General features: G+C 39.2%; 1 long non-coding RNA gene across 1 annotated transcript; it reads right to left on the minus strand.

Annotated features, from left to right (window-relative positions):
* Nucleotides 1-2044: 2044 nt before the first annotated feature.
* On the minus strand, nucleotides 2045-10090 carry LOC129042266 (uncharacterized). The gene is made up of 3 exons (XR_008504091.2): nucleotides 10008-10090; nucleotides 4578-4757; nucleotides 2045-2262 (listed from the first exon to the last, which is right to left on the minus strand). It is a non-coding gene; the product is annotated as an uncharacterized LOC129042266 (long non-coding RNA).
* Nucleotides 10091-12266: the final 2176 nt, after the last annotated feature.

A 12266-nucleotide genomic window follows, 5' to 3' on the forward strand; every position in this document is an offset into this window, starting at 1 on the left:
TTAATTTTTTTAATACAGTTGGATTTATTTTTCACAATCTGCATTTCATTTTTCTTCCCATCAGGTTACTTTTTATATAGTAAAATTCAAAGTTTGTGGTTTTGAGTTCTGAAGGATTTGCATATGCAGAGCTCTGTGTTCATTGCCACACTTCTATATGGAACGTTGCTTTCACCCCCAGTTTCTTTGTAGTAGTCTATTTTCACACTGCTGATAAAGACATACCCGAGACTAGGCAATTTACAAAAGAAAGAGGTTTATTAGACTTACACTTCCACGTGGCTGAGGAGGCCTCACAGTCATGGTGGAAGGCAAAAGGCATGACTTACATGGTGACAGAAAAGAGAAGAGGGCTTGTGCAGGGAAACTGCCCTTTTTAAAGTCATCAGATCTCATGAAACTTGTTTGCTATCAGGAGAGCAGCATGGGAAAGACTTGCCCCCATGATTCAGTTTCCTCCTGCTGGGTCCCTCCCACAACACATGGGAATTCAAGATGATATTTGGGTGGGGACACAGCCAAACCATATCACCATTTACAGACAAACCCTTCCTGTGACTCTGAAACCCCGACAGCCACTGATCTGGTTTCTGAGCTCACAGTTTTGCCTTTAGTGTCATATAAATGGAGTCATGCAATCTGTAGCCTTTATGTCTGGCTTCCTTAATTCAGCAACAGCCCTTTAAGATTCATCCAAGTTATTGTATGCATCAATCATTTATTCCTCTTTGTTACTGAGTAGTCTTTCATTACATGATGTTCTACAGTCAATTCACTGGTCAAAAGACAGCTGTGTTGCTTACAATTTGGGACAATTATTGATAGAACTGCTATAAACATTTACATACATGTTTTCAGTTTGAACATACATTTTCATTCCTCTATGATGAATACCCATGTGAGGGATTGTTGAGTCATTAGGTAAGTGTATATTTTACTTCACAAGGAACTGCCAAACTGTCTTCCAGAGTAGCCATACTATTTTGCATTCCCATCAATGGTGTATGAGAGTTCAATTTGGTACAATAAAGGAAGCTGCTAAGAGAAAAGATGATTAAGAAATTGTTTTTGGACTGTTTCAAAATGGGAGACATTAAGTTACTGCTGAATATTGGACTTTCCAGTCTAATCAGCAGTCTTCCACTGTAAAATTTGATCTTATCTATGCTGAAAACAATTCCTTGGGTTCTAAGAAAATGGTTCTAAAGAAATCTTGATATTTGGAAAGATGCCTTTGGAGAGAAGAAAATAATCCCTGTCTCTCTAAATCTTGATCTTCTGTAAATCAATGAGTTGATTTCAGTAATGTCTGAGTTCTGATTCTATGTGTTAATGCCTAAGTGCCAAGTTAAATATTTCTGTAGAAGGCCAACTTATTTTCCTAGCTGTTTAATAATCAACTGGGATCCATCACTTGATACCCAAGAGCTGTTAAGGGGCAAGGATAAAAACAAGTGAGAACAAAATCTCTGTGAGAGCTGAGTGTGGTAGCTCACTTTTGTAATCTGAGCACTTTGGATGGGAGAATCGTTTGAGGTCAGTCTGGCAACACAGAGAGATCACTACAAAAAATTTTTTTTAAGTTAGCCAGGCATGGTGGAGCATGCCTGTTGTCCCAGCTCCTAGGGAGGTTAAGGTAGGCGAATTACTTGAGCCCGGTAGTTTGAGGTTGCAGTGAGCCATGATTTCACCATTGCACTCCAGCCTGGGAGACAAAGTGAGACCCTGTCTTAAAAACAAAAACAAAAATAAAACCTCTGTGACTTTTTAACTTATAGCCAACCAACACACACACACACACACACACACACACACACACAGCCTTCATCCAAAAATCCATAGAGTCACAGACATATAAACAGCATACAGGTGTCTTAGAGAATACCCATTTCAGTGGTTAGAGGTGAAGAAACTGAAATCTAGGAAAAGAAAGGCCTTATCCAAAAATCAATCAGGGAGTTAGTGGCGTGACCAAACCCAGATTCTACATTCTCCCGTCTCTGGTCCAATGGCCTAAAAGTTAAACATGTTCTCAGAAAGAGGGTCCACATGAGTGGTGATGCCTTTATTAAGCAGAAGTCAGAGGCTGTGGTTCTCCTGGGCTACCCTGAGGCCACTCCAGCTGTTGCAGCTACAGCCTACAGCAGTGTTTGTACCGGCTTTTGCACTGTGCAGGGAGGATAGAGCAGCCGTGGGTGTTTTGGTGCCTGCAGACACCACCCATGTGTTCACATCCATGGAATCTATCCTTTCTCTCATATCCTATAAGGGAAGAAGGGGGAAAGAAGCAAAAAAGTAAAATCCTGTTTAAAAAACTTTACTAGAATTAATCTTCTTTAGCACACGATAGTCCACAGGCAAAACTAGCTCTGCTTCTTTTGGTATGACGTGTGAACTTAGGACAGTTTTTACATCTTTAAATTATTTTAAAAAATTCAAAACCAAATTTTTGGTGATACATGAAAATTATATGAAACTCAAATTTCAGTGTCCATAAATAAAGTTCTAGAGGACGACAGCCACGCTTATTTATTTACACATTATCTATGGCTGCTTTCATCATACACAGGCAGAGATGAGTTATTATGACAGAGATCACATGGTCCACAAAGTCCAAAGAATTCACTACCTGGTCCTTTACAGGAAAAGCTCACTGACTGCTGTAGTAGTCTCTTCTGACTGTGTCAGAATATATAGGAATATAAAATTCACTTCCTTCCACATGCTCTCCATAAAAGCTTTCTAAAGTGCCTTGCTTCTTCTTGACAGGGCAAAACTTTACAAGTATTGAGTACGAATTAGTCAATAAGTATTTAATGAATAGATAACTAGAGTGATGTCCTGAGTATTCTGATTCCTGAATACGGTGCGCCTTCCGTATTCTGTGAAGTGTGAATTCTTTCATAGTTTGTGATCCTTTCAATGCCAAAGCCGAGGCATGGAGTAGGCACCTGCCTTCCTACGCTCAGTGAGCTAGGCTGGAAAGAGAATGACAAGACAGGCAGGAGGTTGACCTTAGTCCTAAAGAGAGCAGGTCTAGAGAGCCAGAGAGAGAATGACCAACAACCATAAGAAAACAGTGAGTATGAAGTGTTTCCATTAGAGTTTACGTCTCTTAAAGGCATGGCATTGTGATGGAAAGCATACTTAACTAGGATTAGGAAACTTGGTTTCTAATTCATGCTCCATCCACCGCAACTATACTTATTGGCAACCAGGTTTTCCTATGTGAGTCACAGACGCTCCTAATGTCTCATAAGGAAGACACATATACAGATACGGGTATACGTTCATATCTGTATCTACATCCATATCTATAGCTATGTATCTGTCTATCATCTATGTAATCTAACCTCTATCATCTATACTCTATTAACCATCTGTCTATCTATCATCTATCTATGTCATCTATCAACAATCATCTATCTTTCACAATCAGGCTGTTAGGCTGTTCACCAAATAGATCTGGCTCTCTATTTTCTTGATACCAAGTAGGATTGCCTCCCTATCTTTTGTTAGGAAGTGCCCATGAGACTTGCTTGGGTAATAAATTTTGAGCAGAAGAAATGTGTCCTTTCAGGGTTGAAGCCCTTACCTGCAAGTGGCAGAACCTCAGAGCTCTTTCCTTTGCAGTGGCCAGCAGTTGTCAAGGTGGTGGCCGCTCTACCAGTGGGGGCTGAGCAACTACAGTAGGCAGTGCAGCCCTGTGACCATGATGCATTTGTAACAGAAGTGGGAATTAAATCTTTGCTCTTTTAGGATACCAAGATTTGAACGTTGTTTTCGCCATATCATAACCTGGCCCATGCTAACATATGCAAAAGGTTGCCAGGAAAATGTGAGACCTCTAGTTAAATTTGAATATCAGATAAACAATGAATAATCTTGTAGTATAAGCTTGTCCCAAGTGTTGCATGGGACATACACATATTTAAAACTGTTCCTTTTTGTATATAATTTAATAAGTAAACCTATTTTCAAGTATTGTTGAGTATTTGGTAAGAGCATAATCTTGGGAATGAAACCAACTTTAAGCTTGAATCTAGGCTTCACCACATATAATCCTTTTGACTTTGGACAAGTGATGCCATTTCTTAGTCTCATATGTAAGGCAGGGCTAAAAATACCTGCCCCAGAAATATTGTTATGAGAAGTACATGGGAGATAACATGTTAAAACACAACACATCTTTGCTGTGATGTCTGGTAAAGAGAAAGTGGTCAGCATTATTTGTTATTAGTATTAATGTTGTCGTTGCCGTTGCTTTGGTTCACATGGAAATGGTTAGTAAGCTGTGATGCCTACTATTAATGTTATCTATCACAATTGTTAGTTATGTCTGGTATCTATTGCAACAACTAGATGAAGGTAATCTTGGGAAAAAATTTTAAATTTCTTTAAGCTTCTCTCTCCTGATTTGTAAAATGAAATTTATTGTACATGCTGTGCTTTTTCTCAGCTATGCAGCTGTTCAGTTATTCCATATTTCAGTGCATCCTTGGCTGATGAATCAATTTGGCCTACGTCAGCTCCAAGGGCATCCACCTCATCATCCTCCAGGTGGACTTGTAGCTTACCTGAGGCTGTTTGTATCAGACATCCAAGAAGGAGAAAGAGAAGGAACAGCAGTCTCATGATGGGAAATGAGTGGTCAGGATTATACGACGGCCTTACAACCTGAAGGTGGCCCTTTCTTCAGTGTACATCAATTGAGGAGGACAAGTGATCTGGGAATGAGTTTGAATTCAGCTGCGAAACTAACACAGGAATAGAAAACCAAATATTGCACGTTCTCACTTATAAATAAGAGCTAAGCATTGAGAAGACATGGACATAAATATGGGAATTATAGACACTGTGAACTACTAGAGGGTGGAGGGAGGAGTTGGGTTAAAAAATTACCTATCTGGTACTATGTTCAGTACCAGGGTAATGAGATACATACTCACAACCACAGCATAATACAATATTCCCATATAACAAATCTGCGCATGTACCTACTGTATCTAAAGTAAGGTGAAATTTTAAAAAATGAACATACATAGAGTAAATGGATCATTTTTGAAATAATTTTGGGTAACTAATACTTAAATCCAGAAGCAGCATTTTATTGCACTTTTGTTTCATTTTAGCCAATTTCTGCATGTATGTGGCTAAGCACAGAACGGCGTGATGCAAAAACGACTAAAGAGATCTGCTGAGCTACCTGCAAATGTCTTTCAGAAATAAAATAAAGCATCCTTTAGTAGTGATGCTTCTTGTCAAGAGCAAATGACTCCACTTAAAGTAAATCACTGCAAAATTTAAAAAGAAGAAGAATAACAACAACAACAATTCAACTAGAGAGAAAAAGCTTGCATTCCTGATTCAAATGTTCAAATTATGGCATGGGTGTAAGCTGAGAATGTTCCATCTGTGGACTCATGATTACAGATCCAAGTCTCCTCCTGTTCAAATAGAAGGGCTTCACAGTAATTTTGCATTTTCTGGTGGATTTTCATTTCTGCTTATAGCTCTGAGGTTTGGTACCTTTTTTTCCCCCAGAATAAATTGTTATAAAATAGTGATTTTGAGGATTCATCCATTTATTCATTTATCCTCATTCATTTCATGTCCCTGCATCTATCAACTTTCTTTTCGGAAATACAAATAAAACCACCCTTTAAAATTTTTTGTTTTTTCCATTCTATAAAAAAGTTTATTTTTAATGCCAGACCATGTAAGGGCAGCTATTTTAAAATTGCATTTTGATTAAAATTGCATTTTGAGTTCTTTTGTCAACTGCCTGTTTCCACACATCTACGGACTAAATAAACCAATATTTAAAACCACTGACATTACATTATTTCAGATCTGAAAGTGCTTCATGAGTCATTAAAGAGAGGTTAAATTCTCTCTCTTCTTTTCAAATTTTGGTAGGTTTTGGGGTACGGATAGTTTTTTGTTACATGGATGAATTATATAGTGATGAATTCTGAGATTTTAGTACACCTGTCACCTGAGTAGAGTACATTGTACCTAATATGTAGTTTTGTATCCCTAGCCCTGCCGCCTTCTGAGTCTCTAAAATCCATCATATCACTCTGTATGCCTTTTTGTACTCATAGCCTACCTCCCACTTATAAATGAGAACATATGTTTTTTTTGGAAAACCACCCATTTTAGAAGCTAAAAAAGGAGAAGAAATGCTGTAAATGGAAATTACCTTTTTTCCTTTGTTGAGTTCAATTTTTGATTTTTTTTTTTTTTTTGCTACCTGGTTAAAAGAGATAATTCTAGGCAGGCTATTACCATGTCAATGTTTTGCATAGATTACAACTAGGTGACACATTAGGGGCCAAAGAATTTCTTAATCCATGTAGTGCAATGCATTCTTATGGTAAAGGAATTAAAGAGCAGAAAATATACAAGGTAGAACACTGAAATTCCTCCTTGTCTCTTTCCCCTCCACATCTGTGTTGCTTTATATTGTTTCTACATCTCACTCCTTCTCCACACTGTGAGCTTCTAAAGTAACAGGCACTGTCTGTTACCTTACTTCCTCAGCCCCTGAGCAGTACCTAGCAGAGACGAGGTACTCACGTATTTGTTTAAACAAATGGAACTTGAACGAAAGAATCAATACATGAATGAATAAATGGATGGAGGGAGGAAGGAGGTAAGGAAGTGCTGTGGTCTAAATGTTCGAATATTTGTGTCTCCCCATTCATCTGTTGAAATGCCAACCCCCAAGGTGGTGATGATATTACAAGGTGCAGGCTTTGGGGAGGTGATTAAGTCATGGAGCTGAAGCCATTGTGATGGGATTGCTGCCCTTATAAAAAGAGGCCTGAAGGAGCTCATTAGTACCTTTCACCACGTGACAATACAGAGAAGGAAGCGACCTCTCTCCAGACACCTATGCTGGTGTCTTGATCTTGGACTTCCAGCCTCAAGAACTGTGAGAAGTAAACTTCTGTTCTTTATAAGCCACTTTGTTTATATTACTTTTAATAGCATCCCAGATGGACTAAGGCAGAAAGGAAGGAAGAAAAGAAGGAAGGAAAGCAGGGAGGAAACTCAGAAATGCATATCTTTCAACCTCTCTAACAGTGGTCACCCTACATTAATAATCAGTATGTGTTGAGAAGCCAAAAGGTAGATTGTTGCTGAGATGTAGACATCAGAGAAATCAGCCAAGCTCTGACGTAAGCTGTGGTCTTTGCAAAAATAGAGACAATTGTTTTTTTTGTACCTAAGAATAAAAGAGCTCTAAAGTCAGATAACCCCGGTTTCAAAGCTTTTGCTCTGCCATTCTTCAACTGAGTGATCTTGTGCAAATAATTCAACCTTTCAAAGCTCCAGTGTCTCCTGTTTATTTGGTGATGGCTATAGTGTCAACTTTGTACTCTTCATCTCAGAAAAAAAAAAAAAAATCTTAGGAGGAGTCAATTGCTACCCAATACCTATCCACACAGAGTTGTGTTTTAACTAGGATCACCACAAGAGTTTCAACCCCATCAAACAGTGGGCGAAGGATGTGAACAGACATTTCTCAAAAAAAGACATTTATGCAGCCAACAAACATATGAAAAAAAGCTCATCATCATTGGTCATTAGAGAAATGCAAATGAACCTAACCTGTAAGAGGAACTTTTAAGTCAACTTCTGTATACCTGAAATCACACAAGACACTACTTTCCTCCATAAGGCCTGGAATGTCTCAAAAACATCTCTAAAATTTAAAACTTAATAAGGACAACTTTGCCTTTTAGCGCCCATGGAATTAGAGGCTGGTAGGGAAACTTTGGCCATTTTGGGTGTGGGAGAAAGATGTTCTTAGATAAGGCCTAAAATTGTAGGAACACACTGAATTTCACTTATTAAATGTTAGCATAACTTAAGATTACATAATTTAATAAAATAATATAGAAACTCCTCTGTCACTCCAGTAAGAATGAACATTCTTGAACACCTATCATGCACCATGAATCTTGAAAGTGGTATCTTAGTTGACATAACTTTTATATGAGATAGGCATTTCCTCTGAGCAAGTCAATGCAGGTTATACAACTAGTGATTGAGCTGGGATTTGAACGATCCACAATCAAAACTTTTGCTTATTTTACAGTCTTTCTTGCTAAAAAAGAAAGATAATACTTTTTAAGTAAAGGAACACATCTCTAGTGAGATAAACTAGTTCTGTGTGTTTGACAGCAAAAGAGCTTGAGGTTTACAGAATGAACAGGGTCACGCATAAAAGGTTGTCTGAATTGCACTTCCCTAACAAAGGGAGAAAGTCTGCATCAGGTGGGCCACGGTGGGTCAAGTGGGTGAAGTTCAGTGCTCCCTAAGCAAGCTCACCAAATAATTTATAACCCAAACAGAAACATTTTTTAGGGGCCTGTTATTGATGGTTACACTGGAACAACAGACATAAACTTGGACGGCCCCCAGACAATCTGGGTATATTGCTACCCTGTCCCTAAGGAAACTCCTTTGTTAGTAACCACAAATTTCTCTGCTGCAGGCTTAGTTAAAGCCTTGGAGTTGATCACTGTCTCTCCAATGTCCTCCCCATCACCACCCTAGAAATTGACAACAACACGTTAACCAATCACAGGGTTCTCCTAGGACACAGAGATCATTGTTGGCACTGGCTTATCTTTCTAGCTAGTCCCAGTTTTCTCTTTCAGCCCAAAGATTATGGTAGGAAAAGACTTCAGAAACAGTAACACCTTCTTCCACTGGGAAGTCATGTCAGCAACTCAATAAGTATGCATTTCTGATTTTACACTAAGGTTAAACACACTTTTACTTCTAATTACATACCATCCACAATTGCATCCTAAAAGAAACAGCATTGTCACAGGTAAACATTCTTCTGGGAGGAGATGCTGAGAGGGTTTTCCTGCTTACCCACTCTTGGGGAGTGTACAAATTCATCCATCTATTAGAAAATCCTCATCACGCAAGGATAACGTCAAATTATTTTTGGAACAAAGTGAGGGTATCAGTGAACAATTTCTTTAATATTTTAGCCCATGTATCACCCCCTGGGTTGGGAGGGGGTCTGGTGAGGATGCTCTAATCTGCCTATCTTCAGTGTCTCTGTGCAAAAGTGGCCTCCTCCAGCCCCTTACTCAGCCTGAGATCAAGTCTTCATTCTTGCTCCTTATTTACCTCTGTCCTTAGACAACTCCATGAAACTCTCAGTAAATGAAGTAAGTATGTTTCTGACATTTTCCCTTGGTCCAGGGCAAACGTAGAGATTAAATGTTTCCACTTTGAAACTTTCAGTCAGTATTTGAATCTTTTACTATATAGATATCTATTTTTGTTTAGTGATCCTGACCCAGAATAAAAGTAATATTTCTGGTAAAATATTTTAAATAAGTCACACAATTTAACACAGAGCCTGTGAGGGTTTTGCTCCCTTGGCCTCAACAATAGTATTTTTCTGATAGTAATGATGATGATGATGAATATGTCCTAATCCATTTGTGATGCTATAACAAAATACCTTAGAATGAGTCATTTATAAACAATAGAAACGCATCACTCACAGAGGCTGGGAAGTCCCAGATCAAGACCCTGGCAGATTCGGTGTCTGGTGAGAGCCCATTCCTTACAGAAGGTGGCTTCTAACTGGACACTCACAAGGTAGAAAAGGCAAGGGAGCTCTCTAGGACCTCTTTTATAAGGGTCTTAACTATTTGTGAGGGCTCTGCCTTCATGACCTAATCACTTCCCAAAGGTTCCACTTCTTAATACTATTGCATTGGGGATTAGATTTCAGCATGAATTTTGGGGAAGAGACACAAACACTCAAACCACAGCAAATAATGATGGTGATAATAATACTGATAATCATAATAATAATATTAATAATAATACCACTAGAAAGTAAAGTGGGGGCTGAAATCTGTTGTCTACATTCCTGTCTCCTACACTTACACCCTGAAAGCAATCCTCTTTATTGCCTCCCACCCCTTCTCTAACCCCAGTTGGCCCTACTGGAAACCCACCTTGCAGTTGGTTCCTCCACCCTCCACAGGCTGTGTGCTGTATGTCCCTTTGGGCAACACAGCTGAGAGCAGCTCCAGTGACCACATAATTAGGGGTCAGATCAATGGGCAGAGGCAGGGTTGAGTGAGGTCATGCAGAAGGCATTATGACCCTATTGACAGAAGTCAGGTTTGAGTGGCAGTGAGGGAAAGAAGGGTGGTAGGATGTGGGGACTGTGTAGGCACCCCTTTCATAGGGTTTCCCTGAAAAGCTGGGCAAACACAAAAGATGACAGCTCTTGTGTGTGCAAAAAGTGTTTTTCTTTTAGTTGGTATAGATGCAGTAGAGGGGAATAAGAGATACAGCAGGTGAGAGAAAGAATTGCTGGAGTCCTGATGTGGTTTGGCTCTGTGTCTCCACCCAAATCTCATCTCCAATTGTAATCCCCACATGTCAAGGGAGGGATCTGGTGGGAGGTGATTAGATCATGGAGGCGGTTTCTCCCATGCTGTTCTTGTGACAGTGAGTGAGTTCTCATGAAATCTGATGGTTTAAAAATGGTGCTTCCCTCTTCTCTCTCTCTCCTGCTGCCATGTAAGACGTGCCTGCTTCCTCTTTGCCTTCTGCCATGATTGTAAGTTTCCTCAGGCCTCCCCAACCCTACAGAACTGTGAGTCAATTAAACCTACCTTTATTTTTTAATAAATTACTCAGTTCTTTATAGCAGTGTGAAAAGGACTAATACAAGTCCTGTCCATGAGTAAGCAAGGAAATGTGATCTACGACCCTTTCTCTCTTCTTCCCTCTTTACCCTTCCCTCCTTTGTTCCCTCCTTTCCTCTCTCCTTCCTTCCCTCCCTTTTTTTTATTCCTCCCACCCTGCTTTCCTCCCTCTCCTTTCCCCCTCCCTTTCCTTCTTCCTTTTTCCATCCCTTCTGTCTTTTCTTACCATTCTTTATCTCTCTCTCTCTCTTTCAGCGCTATGTCTTTTTTTTTTTAACTTCTCTTTCAATACATGCCAGGACAAAATAAAGGAATGGTGAAACTAAAGTCATCTGAAAGCCAAAGGTTGTGATGGAGAATAGTGAAGAGACCACATTGCACACTTATGGCAAGGGTTCACTGTATAAAGTGCCCTAAGCATATTATGAGCTTCTCTAGGTGCCCCAAAACTCTTCCATTTAATTATAAAAGGATATACTTATAAAGAGATAGCCAGAATTTCTATCACTGAAATAAAATTAATCTTTTTACTTCCATTAAAATGGCACTTATCCCCGAAACATAGGCACCCCAGTCTTGCCAAGAAAAAGCGATGGGATCATCACAGGTTATTTCGGTCTGTTAGGTTGGGCCATGAAAACATAAAACTCTGAAACCTCCTTTAAAGCTATATGTACCTTCAATGTTAAAGGGAAGGTGCTTAGTTTTAACAAACAGTTCAAATAGTCTATTTGGTCTAGAGAAAGAATGAGTAATCAACTACAGTCAACCCTCAATTTATGTCAACCCTCTTGTTTCTCAGCTCCCACTTACCTGGAGCAGGCAACAAGGATAAAAATGGCAAAGTGAAGAGCAGGTAACAGACATTCATAGCTGGTGGCTGACCAGCCAAGTGACCAGCCAAGATTGCTACCTTCTTAAGAGTCTGACACTTTCTATGCAAATGCAGATCCTAAGAATGTACATTTTTGACCTCAGGTTATTGTGGATTATGATCTTTCACATCTGGAACTCAGATGACACTTGAAGGCATTGAAGGCAGCTTGATGTTTTGCAAGGCAGCAATTTGCTGTTTTTTTTTTTTTTTTTAAGAATAGCACTTTGGGGGTTTGTGATTGATTAATGAAGAATTAGACCTTGAACCATAAGAATAAATCTCTGACAGTATATATTTACTCTTTGCCAATTCTATGCAGGAAGTGCTTTTGGTGTAGGAATATCCTGGAGATATGAAACCACGGAATGGAGACATATGCCCTCCACCCTCATCCAAGACTGAATCTGTTCACAATAAATTCCAAGCAACAGATCTGAAATAAATGGCTTATTCATGTAATGCTGAGCTCAGAGTACCTTCTGAGGGAGAAAGAGTTATCATATGAGCCTTGGTCATTTCTATGATAAAAACATATAAAGTTCAGTAACTTGTTGTGAGGTTTTCATCATTTTTTTCTCCATTAAACAAATGTAGGCTTAGGTCTTTTGTGTTACTAATTTTATGCTCAATTCATGATTTGGAACTAGGATATAGTTGACCCTCTGTGTTGATCTGAAAAT

This window comes from Pongo pygmaeus, chromosome 7, assembly GCF_028885625.2.
Source record: "Pongo pygmaeus isolate AG05252 chromosome 7, NHGRI_mPonPyg2-v2.0_pri, whole genome shotgun sequence".
Taxonomy (NCBI): domain Eukaryota; kingdom Metazoa; phylum Chordata; class Mammalia; order Primates; family Hominidae; genus Pongo; species Pongo pygmaeus.